The sequence below is a fragment of the Azolla caroliniana genome, unplaced genomic scaffold (genome assembly GCF_043228905.1).
Source record: "Azolla caroliniana isolate FFs.n. ecotype wild unplaced genomic scaffold, voAzoCaro1.0.p SCAF_3, whole genome shotgun sequence".
In the NCBI taxonomy this organism is placed as follows: domain Eukaryota; kingdom Viridiplantae; phylum Streptophyta; class Polypodiopsida; order Salviniales; family Salviniaceae; genus Azolla; species Azolla caroliniana.
In genome coordinates this window covers 14,796,372-14,806,731 of record NW_028230438.1, presented here as the reverse complement: position 1 = coordinate 14,806,731, position 10,360 = coordinate 14,796,372, and positions in this window count along the sequence as shown.

The following is a 10,360-nucleotide window of genomic DNA, read 5'->3' as shown; positions in this document are numbered from 1 at the left end:
CCCTGGCTCCATTATGGCGAATCGTTATATTTCATAGTATGGGTCAGGCTTTATCGGTCACTACTGCATTGAAGTCGAGATGCCATGCTACCGAACACATGCATTGGTAAGCTTTATGTTATTATATATTTAATATATGGATTCTATGGTGCTTACTACATATATATTAACTTGTTTCAATTCAATTACAAAATAGGGTTAAAACAAACATAACTCATACCCCGGGTGATCGAATGGTGAGCGTTGTGGAGCATTTGTGCGTGGGATATTATGACACCACTTCTAAGAAGAAGGCCCGGGCACATGTGAATGAGCGGAACATCGTCAACTATATCATGTGCCCCGCTGTAACGAAGAAATTGCGTTATGTGTATGGCGACAAAAGTCTTGTAAACCCATATCAAAAGCCCTAGAGATTGATTAATCGATTGGTCGAGTTGTTCTCTCAATTCAATTACAAAATAGGGTTAAAATGAACATAACTCATACCCCGGGTGATCGAATGGTGAGCGTTGTGGAGTATTTGTGCGTGGGATATTATGACGGCACTTCTAAGAAGAAGGCCCGGGCACATGTGAATGAGCAGAACGTCGTCAACTATATCATGTGCCCCGTTGTAACGAAGAAATTGCGCCATGTGTATGGCGACAAAAGTCTTGTAAACCCTTATCAAAAGCCCTAGAGATTGATTAATCGATTGGTCGAGTTGTTCTCTCAATTCAATTACAAAATAGGGTTAAAACGAACATAACTCATACCCCGGGTGATTGAATGGTGAGTGTTGTGGAGCATTTGTGCGTGGGATATTATGACGGCACTTCTAAGAAGAAGGCTTGGGCACATGTGAATGAGTGGAACGTCGTCAACTATATCATGTGCCCCGCTGTATCGAAGAAATGGTGCCATGTGTATGGCGACAAAAGTCTTGTAAACTCATATCAAAAACCCTAGAGATTGATTAATCGATTGCTCGACTTATTTTCTGGTACAGGTAATCTCATAAGTGTTGGCATAAAAGGCCGATGCCTTCCAAATTGTATCCGTCCGAGTGTGAACTCGTGAATAAGTTAGGGCTTAGTATATAAGCAAATACCTAACATTGAAATGAGTGATGACGAGAAGAGTATTGTATCTCTGAGAGAGAACGAAGTAATAAGAAGCTTTCCATTAAAGCTCGATCTACTGTCTAAGTCTCAATTCACTGTATTTTCTGTCTGTGTTGTTTTCTATGCATAAGGGAACAGGTCTGCAAACATTTTCCGCATACGTATACATATACATACATCAACAACTGGTATCAGAGCGACCTTGCTGCACGGCGGCAACAGACAACAGAAGAAGCTGAGAGGAAAAGGTCAAGTTAGAAATCTTACTTTCATAAAAGGAATATGGCTTCAACATCCGGAACAGGTGTTGAAATCAGAAAGTTTGATGGCAAAAAATTTGCCCTATGGAAGGAGATGATGCAGGATGTCATGATCATCCGAAGACAGGTTGAAGCCATTCGGCACAATGAAAATCCTACTTCGATGACAGCAGAAGAGTGGAGATTAGTGGACGAAATAGCACAATCCACCATCCGAATGCACCTAGCCGAAAACGTCTACTTCAGCATGGGGAAAGAGATGACAGCGTTCTCATTGTGGGAGAAGCTACAAGCCGTTTATGAATAGAAGTCCTCATCATCGAAACTGATCTTATCAAACAACTGTTCAACATGAAGATGAGAGAGACCGATCCTACAACCTCCCACATCAACACCTTCAGTCGGGTGTTGTCTAAGCTCTCGTCACAAGGGATCAACTTCGAAGAAGAAGTGAAAGCCCTTGGCCTCCTGTTGAGCTTGCCGGCGAGTTGGGAGGTATTCTGCACGACATATGCCAATAGCCTACCGATCCTAAACTTGGACGAAACAATCGGCCAAGTCCTCACAAAGCACATCAGGCGAAAATCGATGGGACTAACCATCGATGAGTCGGCAGAAGCCCATCACTCGATTGAGTCATTCGACCTACAGAGTCAAATGAAAGAACAAGCCGACAAAACCGATCGACGCTACAGCCGATCGAAAACAAGGGGTGACTGACAGCGGTCGAAGTCGAAAATGGACCGAACAAGTGAGTACTGCACACACTGCAGGAAAGCTGGCCACAATGTTTCCGATTGCTGGTCAATAAAAAGAAAAGAGAGTGGTCGGCGATTCGAGCAGAATCGGGGACGTTCCAACTTAGACCACTCTCCAGTCGGCAACCAGATCAACATTTCCGACACTCGATCTAGAGAAATTCTCTCTTTAGAGGACTCAATGATCGAAGAAGTCCTCTATAGTGCACAAGTTGCACACACGAGGCTACTAGACTTTGGCGCCACATTTCACGTGACCCCCAACATTGAATGGTTCTCGAACTATTCAGCCGACGCTAGCGGTGTCGTGCCTTTCGGCTCCGGATCGTTGCGTGAGTCGGGTGGGAACCACAGAGGTCTTGGACTAGGAGAAAGAAGTTCGTGAGATAGAGATTAATTATGAATAAATAACGAAGAGAAAGATAAGAAACTCGTGAATCACACGAGTATACTATATTAATTGGTACTTAGGGTGTTAAGAGAGAAGTAGACGTATAAATCGTGAATCCCACGAATAATTTTTGTATTAATTAATACTTAATCCAAATAATCAACAACTCTTTACATATTTCTCTCCTCCTTATATAAGGAAGGAAGAGCTAAGCATGGCTTCATGCTTTTTTTTTACAAAAAGTGTTCATGTCCACTAAATGTGCATGTGATGCTTTTTTATTTCCTAAGTATAGGGCTCATGCACGCTAGATGTGCATGAGTTATTTTTAGTGTCTCGTGTTTTTTTCTTTTTCATATATTAAAGAAATACACGATTTACCTTTTAATAAAGGTATGCATAAATAAAGGTCTTATACATATTAAATCTATATTTAAAACACTTAAGATAATTTAATGTAATGGTAAGGTTGGGGTTTGTCAACGTGGAGGTGCAGAGTTCGAATCACGCCTTGCGCAGTAGTGAGTATTTCCTTTCTTTTTACATTTATGTCTCTTTATCCGGCTCTTCCTTGCCGGTATGCCGTTTCTTCCTTGACGGTATGCCGTTTTCCTCCTTGCCGGTATGCCGTTTTCTTCCGGTTCTCACCGAGCACTCCATTCTCTATCCGGAGGGACAAAAATATAATTTTCACATAGTGTGCAACCTACACTACGACACTCGCCCCCTCCAAACCCGCACATCCTCCGGTATGTGCCGAAGTTCTTGATTCTTCGTATCCGTCTTCATCCGAAGCTTCCTCCGATTCTCCCCTTATGTCGACTATGAGTTGTAATCCACTTTCTTCGCTTCCCGCATCATTGTGGTCTTCGTCCGATTGCTCCTCGTTGTCGGCCTCGACTTGGATCACATAAGGTTTGTCGTCGGTCCGCTTCTTGAAAATCTTCACCCGCTTCCCGGCTATAGGCACTCGTAGTATTGTTCCATCCAACTCGGACAGTCGGTATGTCCCGTTGTCGAAGACCTTCCGAACCTCATACGGCCCGAACCACCTTTTCGCGAATTTCCGCATCGTTGTATGTTGATGGTCCAAGCTACTATCATAGACGATCACCCAATCTCCTTCTTCAATCCTCCTCGGTCGTAGTCGGTGCTTTGTGTCGAACCGGCTTTTGTTCCGGAATCGTGCTTCTTGTTGTCGGCGTGACGCTTCCGCTACATCTTTCGGTCTTCCCTCCAGTTGTCGTATCCGGACCGCTAGTAGTTCTTCCCGGCTCATCTCTTCCTTCCACGGTAGTATTGTCCATGTCGCGATTGCGGTTTCCGTTGGCATTACCGGTGCTTGTCCGGTCATGAGTTCTGCCGGCATGTAACCGGTCACGGAGCTATGCGTCGTCCGATCCGCCCATAGTGCATACGGAAGCATTTGTGGCCAATCCTTCACCCTTCCGTCGCATGCCTTCGCAAGTGCTTTCACGATCGGACTATGTCCTCGTTCGATCTTCCCGTTGGCCTCCGGATTGTAGGCCGTTGTCAACGTTAACCGAACTCCATGTTTGGCGAAGAATCCCCTAGCTTTGTCCGAGTCGAGTTCTCCCCGGTCCGCAATCACTTGTCCTACGCAACCGTACCTACAAAACACTTCTTCCAAAAGAAATTGGCACACCGCGGCACACGTTTTCCTCCGAAGCGCTCGACCTTCAACTTGGTTTGTGAGATCTTCTCGAGCTAACACCAAGTATTTCTTTTGTCCAATCCCGGTCGGCATAGCTACAATGTCGACCATCCACTTGAAGTTGATTGTCGGTGAGAATGTCGGATGCAGCTCATCTCGGTGTCGGACCCCGGAGTAGACTTGACATTTCTCGCAGCTTTCTGTGAACTCCGCGACATCTTTATACATGTTCTTCCACCAATATCTTTGCTTGATTTTCACAAAAGTTGCCCATGTTCCTCGATGTCCAGCCCAATCGGATTCGTGGAACTCGGACATTATCCGGTTTCGTTGCTCTTTCGTCCCGACTACTCGAAGTGGTATCCCATCCGGTCTTTTCGGCGTCCTCCATATTAAACCGTTTTCCAAGAAGAACTTTTGGACTTGCCTCTTCCTCCTTCGGATCTCGGCTCTCCTTTCTTTATCATTGGTTGAATCCTCGACCTCTTGTAGCATCTTCCCGATCATCAAGGTTTCCCCCTCGTATTCTTCTTCCCGGAATTCTCGGATCACGTTCACTCGGCATATGTGTTCTGACGTGAAGTAGTCTTCGGAAACTTCTTCATTATCTGATTCGGTTATGTCGTCTTCAAACCGCGCCCTCGATAACATGTCCGCTACCGCGTTGTCCTTCCCCGAGATGTGTCGAACCTCCGGATTAAGTGACTTGACATATGCAATCCACCTTAGCATAGCCACATCCGGTATCGTACAACACCGCATCATCCCGAGTATCGGAAGACAATCCGTCTCGATCACCACTTCAGCTCCGATCAAATAATCCCGATCCGATTTTATCGCCGACACGACTCCCCACAATTCTCTTTTGACTTGTGCATATCCGCGTTGCCTTTCGTTGAGGACCTTTGCTCCAAATCGGATCGGATACCGCGAACCATCCGAGTCGGCTTGATTGATGACCCACCCGATACCGGTTGGACTTGTATCAACCGTTACTATGATTGGCCGCTCGTAGCTTGGCTTCTTAAGTGATTCCGCCCTCCATAGTGTCTTCTTGAGCTTCCTCATGGCTTTAGTGTGTTCCGGTTTCCACTCGAATTTCTTACGTTTCCGCAACAAGTGATAGAGCGGGTCCGCTATATGTGCATAGTGCGGAATCCATATGTGATAGAATGCACACGCACCCAGAAACCTTCGGACTTCCGATGTTGACTCACATACTTCCTTCATAGCTTGAATCGCATCGATCTTTGTTGGTGACGGTCTTCGGCCGTAGGGTCCACATAGATGTCCGACCACCAATATTTCTTCTTGCCCGAATGCCGATTTCTCCCCGGAAAGTGTTAGGTGCACATCTTCTAGCTTTCGCAACACTTTCTCGCAATCATGAATATGGTCGACCACGAACTTTCGGCATCCCCGATCATCCATAGTCTCATCTTTTTCTTCCACCGCGCATCCTTTCATCGGAATGTCATCTAGAAACGGCATCGTTATCTCCGGGATGCAATCTCGAAGCACCTTGTTCATCGCGTTCATCATATGTGCAACCGAGTTTGTCGCTCCTTGTGGTAGTGTGCACATTCGAACTAGTCCTATCGGTGTCCGCATGGTAGTGATGTCTCGGCTCTCCACGGCTAGTTGGAATTGGTCATACCCCGAGTATAGGTCCCCGATGGAGTATATCGCACGTCCGGCAAAAGCTTCCGCGAATTCGTCCACTATCGGACCGACTCCCGAGTTCCGGATCGTGACCTTGTTCACCGGTTGCAAGTCTTGGATAAATCGGAGTGACCCATTCTTCTTCGGAACCGTAAACCATCGATTTGAGTACGGAGCACTTGATGGCTCTAGAATCCCCATCGCCACCTTCTCCTTGAGCAAGTCGATGACTTTCGGAATATGCGCCCGTGGCACCGGAATCGGCTTCAGGTTCCACGGTACATGATCAATCGTGAAAATCACCATCGGCTCCACTATCTTTGGATCAATGCATCCGATCTCCCTCGATGTGAACGCGAATGCTTTGCCATGTTGCTCCAACATCTCTCGAAACCGTTTTTCTTCTTCTTGTAAGAGGAACCCACCTCCACCGATCCGAAGTTTCTTCCGGGTCTCATCTGTGAAGGCATGTCCGATATCCACGGACTTCCGAAGTGTCGGATCTCCCGAGACTTCTTTCTTCTTTTGTTCGCTATCAGCGGGTAGTGGTCCCGCGGCCGGTTTCACCTTCTTCTCCACGGTCTTGTATTTCGTACTTACCATTGCTTCTTCTTTGCGGAGCGCATCCGGCCCCATTTTCGCAACGATCTCGTACATCTCGACCGATTCCACCGGGACTACCCGGTTCCCTTGGCTTTTATCTTCCGCAAGCTCTTCAAGCCGTTGTAGTGTATTCCCATAGAACACTTCCTCGATCACTCCCACGATTTCTTCGTCTTCTTTTATTATTGATGCCGACCGTAACTTATCCTCCACTTGTCGGTATTGTTTCTTCATTCCTCCGGTTACGGCCGTGTACGTAGATGCCCCATCCGGGCCGATTCGTACTTGTTTTGCTCCGAGAGTTTTCTTCCTGTGTGGGGTATCAGGGCTTCTCGGACTATCACTTCCCCACTCCGCAACAGTCCGCTTTAAAAATCCATTCTCACTTGGGACAAGAGTTCCCTCTTGTTCCTTTCGTGATTTGCCGGCACCGTTAGGAATTGGACGGATTTCCCTCCGTTTTGGCTCCGAATTCGCGCAAAAGCCGCACCACTATCGAGCACCTTCGTCTCCATCCATGAAGCCGTGATAAAGGGTTGGCCGAGGATGACAGAATGTGAAACCTCATCCTGCACAAAGAAATTTTGGTCAATTTCGACATCCCCGATCTTTACCGTCACATCCGGACAAGCCGCAAATAGGTCTTCTGTCGTTTTCGTGGCTGCCCGAATCTTCCATCCATGGTTGGTGTTTATAGGCCACTTCCCCTTTCGGTAGAACTCCTTGGACATCAAGTTGATCTCCGATCCGTGATCAATCAATGCTAGCACGGGTTCTTTGATGTTGCCGATTCGGACCGGAGTCTCCGTAGTCGCACGTGCCCAGTGTGGCCTTGTATAGTGGGAGTTCGGAATTTCGCCTTCCACTTCGGTGTCGTTCATTGAAACGGTATTTGCATTCACCCTTGGAGCATTTTCCTCCGTACTTTGTCTCTTCCTTTTCACGAGATCCACGAGAAGATCGTGAAACTCCTTCTTCGCTATTCCGAGTAGTTCTCGCAGCGAAAAATCTACCCGGCTATCCAAGATTCTTTCCTCGAACACCCTTTTCAAGTCGGTTTGTTGTTCTATGTCCGAGGCGAGCTTGAATGCCGGAGTCGCCTTTTCTTTTCCCTTACCTCCGGAGTTCCAGCTTTCCGGTATCTTCGATGGTCCGGCCGCATCCTCCGTGCGCCGTCGTTTCTCGTCCACATACACCTCATGTAATTGACACAGGGCGTATATGCTATTCTTGTCGACAGGGCACTCCCATCCCGTAGCTTCCCGGACGCCTTCCGCGGTGTTTCGGATATCGTTGGAGTCGGTTTTCTCGGTGTTTCCTAGCACCTCCGGCCAGAAAGACGCCTTCGCTCCCGTTGACTCCCCGACACATATTCCCGCGGTTGTCGCATAGTTGCTTCTTGCCGCTAACTCCTCCTCGAGCACCTTCTTCATGCCGCCTTTCCGGAAGTTCGGTCGGAGTGGCTTCCGAGAGTCCATCGAATGAATCCGGTTTCCCTCGTAGTAGATGAGATCCCGTCGTAGCGCCTCCTTATGGTCGTCGCAATCCCTCCGATCGTGTTCGGCGCTATCGCACCATATGCACCGTCGATCCGTATATTTGGAGCTTGTGGGGCGGTCATCCGACTTCTTCACCATCGCGATCTTTAGATTCTCCATCTCCTTCAGCAGCTGCTCCACCGTAGACGCGTCGACTCCCTTCTCGGCCGTAATCTCCCGAGCCCTCGGTTGATGGTCTTCCAATCCCGTTCTCGGTTTCGGAATCGGTTCCGAAACCCTCTTTTCTTCGTTGGCAAGCCATTGCCCCCTCTTCGTGTACCGCGCGACGATATCCCGCACGCTTTCCCATGTTTCGGTGAGGCCGCTTTCAGTGGTCGTGTCCTCAAGAAGCACTCCGAGATCTTTCCGGTCCCGGACGTCCACAGCTCGCAAAAACATGATGACTTTGTCCGGTGCAAGAATAGTTTGATCTCTCGCGGACAACCTCCCGAACCGACTTTCGAATGTCGAAAACACTTCGAGGACCTTCAGCCCCTTACCTGACGTTTCCACCCAATCCTCGAATCCCCTCCGCGTTGCCTTGGAGGAGTCCTCGATGGCAAACGTGGTCTTTAACGCCTCTTCGAATGCTTCCCACGTCGGATTTTGTTGTTGCAACCCGTGGATACTCCCTTGAAGCCCGTCGGTCGCCACCCGGTTAAAGGATGTCACTTGCAGTCCTTCCGAAGCCCGGCACCGGAGCATCTCCGCCTTGTAGTCCTGCAAATATTGCGACACATCCTTACCATTAAATTGCCCGTTGCATTGCACGAGCCGCTCTACTGATGCCGAAATCTCCGACATCGTGCGTTGTTCTTGAAGCATCCGTTCGAACATCGCCATCATATTGTTAGCTTGTTGAGCCTCCATCTCCTTGCCACCCGTCTTCACGTCGGGTTCACCAACTGTGTCGTGCCTTTCGGCTCCGGATCGTTGCGTGAGTCGGGTGGGAACCACAGAGGTCTTGGACTAGGAGAAAGAAGTTCGTGAGATAGAGATTAATTATGAATAAATAACGAAGAGAAAGATAAGAAACTCGTGAATCACACGAGTATACTATATTAATTGGTACTTAGGGTGTTAAGAGAGAAGTAGACGTATAAATCGTGAATCCCACGAATAATTTTTGTATTAATTAATACTTAATCCAAATAATCAACAACTCTTTACATATTTCTCTCCTCCTTATATAAGGAAGGAAGAGCTAAGCATGGCTTCATGCTTTTTTTTACAAAAAGTGTTCATGTCCACTAAATGTGCATGTGATGCTTTTTTATTTCCTAAGTATAGGGCTCATGCACGCTAGATGTGCATGAGTTATTTTTAGTGTCTCGTGTTTTTTTCTTTTTCATATATTAAAGAAATACACGATTTACCTTTTAATAAAGGTATGCATAAATAAAGGTCTTATACATATTAAATCTATATTTAAAACACTTAAGATAATTTAATGTAATGGTAAGGTTGGGGTTTGTCAACGTGGAGGTGCAGAGTTTGAATCACGCCCTGCGCAGTAGTGAGTATTTCCTTTCTTTTTACATTTATGTCTCTTTATCCGGCTCTTCCTTGCCGGTATGCCGTTTCTTCCTTGACGGTATGCCGTTTTCCTCCTTGCCGGTATGCCGTTTTCCTCCTTGCCGATATGCCGTTTTCTTCCGGTTCTCACCGAGCACTCCATTCTCTATCCGGAGGGACAAAAATATAATTTTCACATAGTGTGCAACCTACACTACGACAGCGGCATAGTCCGACTAGGAAATGAGGAGGAGTGCAAGATAGTCAGCACGTACCCGATCTAAAGAGGAGTCTGGTCTCCATCAGCATGTTAGCCGAGGACGGGTATCGAACGACTCTACACGAGTCGACATGGGTGATCAGCCGAGGAAACCTCAAAATCGGTAGTGGGCATAAGTATAATAATCTATACCCATTGATGGCGATCAACCCTGAAGGGGTTGTGAACGTAGCTGAGAAAACTAACCCGAACCTATGGCATGGCCGACTTGGCCACATGTCTCAAATCAGACTTGATCGGCTGATGACAGTCGGTTGCATCCCGAAATTCCAAGCAAAGACGGACTTCTATGAGCATTGTCAATATGGGAAATAGACCTGAAGTCCGCACTCTCTCTACTACGAGATGGTACGACAACCCCTAGAGCTCGTGCACACAGACATATGTGGGCCCATGGCAGAGCGAACACTATGAGGCTCCCGGTACTTCATCACATTCGTAGATGATTGTACACAGAAAGTTTGGGCATACTCCATCAAGTCCAAAGACGAAACGCTCAAGGTCTTCACTTGATGGATATCTAAAGTGGAGAATCGGTTGTGATACAGAACGAAGACACTCTGATCCGACAA